This window comes from Prosopis cineraria, unplaced genomic scaffold (genome assembly GCF_029017545.1).
Source record: "Prosopis cineraria cultivar Desert tree isolate PC_DT_omini unplaced genomic scaffold, ASM2901754v1 PC3, whole genome shotgun sequence".
Lineage (NCBI taxonomy): Eukaryota > Viridiplantae > Streptophyta > Magnoliopsida > Fabales > Fabaceae > Prosopis > Prosopis cineraria.
The window spans coordinates 36073461-36075855 of NW_026555334.1; the positions used below are offsets into that span (position 1 = coordinate 36073461).

At 45.1% G+C, this 2395-nt stretch overlaps 1 pseudogene; it reads right to left on the minus strand.

Moving 5' to 3' along the window:
• Positions 1–522: 522 nt before the first annotated feature.
• On the minus strand, positions 523–2124 carry LOC129305272 (chalcone synthase-like; annotated as a pseudogene).
• Between the last annotated feature and the right edge of the window lie 271 nt (positions 2125–2395).

The window sequence follows — 2395 nt, forward strand, 5'->3', positions numbered from 1 at the left end:
AAAACTGAATTATAGGTTGCTTAACCTAGTCTCTTTCATAAAAAAAACCAAACTTCAGGTTAAACTAAAATCAGTACCGTCCAACCCTTTATACAATCTTAATATCAGGTTAACAATCATTCCAAATTGTTGGTAAGGAAAACAAAAACAAAAACAAAAGAAAGAAATAATTTCAAGTTAGCCAAATTCCTTTTCAACCAAAAAATAAAAAAGCTAACCAAATTTCTGTCATTCTGACTTATCAATCACTCTTTTTATAATAAAATTAAAATTACATCGATCGCACAATAACAATATCAGTAAACTTATAAATCATGAAGTCCCTGATAGCTTTGACAGTTTGTTGGGATATTATATATATATATATATATATTTTTTTTTTTTTTTTTCATTCGTCTTCGTGTCAGGAAAAAATCAAAAAAATAATTATCTAACATGTTTGAGAGCCACGTGATGAATCAGCGAGGTGTTCCATCTAATATTTTACGCCATAAACGAAGCACGAGAAGGGTATGCCACGGATTGGATAACGACATAACGTATATAACAACAATACAAAATGGCTTTCAACTTCACTCTTCAGGGTAGCAATCGATCACCTCGTCACTCCACAAACATTGTTCACACAGTAAAATATTTATACATATCACGCCTTCCATCTTCTTTATTTCCTTCCTCCCTTAATTCCTCAGTTATAATTTCAACTCGACCATTAACTTTCAATCTTAATTACCCAAATTTGTAATCATGCCTCTAATGACCTGCCTCCACCGGAACACTGTGCAGAACCACCGTCTCCACCGTCAGACCCGGCCCAAAACCGAACAGCACTCCCCATTCCAGTCCTTCTCCGGTGGTGGCTCTGCCCTCCCTCAATGACTTCTTCCTCGTCTCGTCGAGTATGAACAAAACGCAAGCGCTCGACATGTTGCCGTACTCGCTTAGAATGTGCCTCGTCGTCTGCAGCTTCTCCTCCTTGAGCCCCAGCTTCGCCTCCACTGATCCAGAATAGCTGGTCCACCCGGATGAGCAATCCAGAATAGGGAGTTCCAGTCCTTGATGCCGATGGGCGTGAACGCTTCCACCAGACTCTTCTCGATGTTCTTTGAGATGATTCCAGGCACGTCTTTCAACAAGTGGAACGTTAGACCCACCTCCCGAAGGTGTCCATCGATGGCTCCGTCTGAATCCGGCAGGATGGTCTGTGCCGCCGACACCAGCTGAAAAATTGGGCGCTCCACGGCAGGGTCAGGGTCTGCACCGACGATGATAGCCGCCGCTCCGTCGCCGAATAGGGCTTGGCCAACAAGAGAGTCCAGGTGGGTGTCACTGGGGCCACGGAAAGTAACGGCGGTGATCTCAGAGCAAACAACCAGAACACGCGCGCCCTTGTTGTTCTCGGCCAAGTCCTTGGCAAGACGGAGGACGGTGCCGCCGGCGAAGCAACCCTGCTGGTACATCATGAGACGCTTGACGGAGGGTCGGAGGCCGAGAAGCTTGGTGAGCTGGTAGTCGGCGCCGGGCATGTCGACGCCGGAAGTAGTACAGAAGACGAGGTGGGTGATCTTGGACTTGGGTTGTCCCCACTCCTTGATGGCCTTGGCGGCGGCTTCTTTTCCGAGCTTAGGCACCTCCACGACCACAATATCTTGACGGACATCAAGCGAAGGAGCCATGTAAGCACACATGCTGGGATTCTCCTTCAAGAATTCCTCCGTGAGGTGCATGTAGCGCTTCTTGATCATGGATTTTTCACCTGAATCAGGGAAACCAAACAAAATAAGCGAGTGGAAATGATGAATAGTTAAAAGTAAACGCAAAGGAATGAGAAGAAAGAGGAGGAGACGTACACATGCGCTTGAATTTTTCTTTGAGATCAGTCATGTGTTCGCTGTTGGTGATGCGAAAGTAGTAATCGGGGTAATCGGCTTGGACGACGCAGTTAGAAGGAGTGGCGGTGCCGAAAGCCAAGATGGTGGCGGGGCCAGCGGAGCGCTGGGCGTTACGGATTTCGTCGACGGTGACCATGTTTTTGAAACGACGTGTCGAGTGTGCACGTGGAGAAGAGAGGAGGTGTATGTTTATATGTATGTGTGAGCTAAGGTAAGAGTGAGATGAGATGAGAAATGGGAGATCAAGTATGGTCTATATATTAACACATCCACAGGGAGAGAGAGATAGGAGTAAGTGGGTAGGTTTGAGAGACGGGCAGCTGAGTGGCCACGTTGATTTGGACTTTGGAGGTTGGCTGATTGCTTGTTCCATGGTGCTGGTAGCTCTACACTATTCATTTTCTACGGGTTATCATGTTCAAAAGTTTAAAATGTTTCATGTTTTTAATTAAGAGTGTAACTAATAAGAATTTATAATTAAAATATTCTAGGAAGTAAGAATA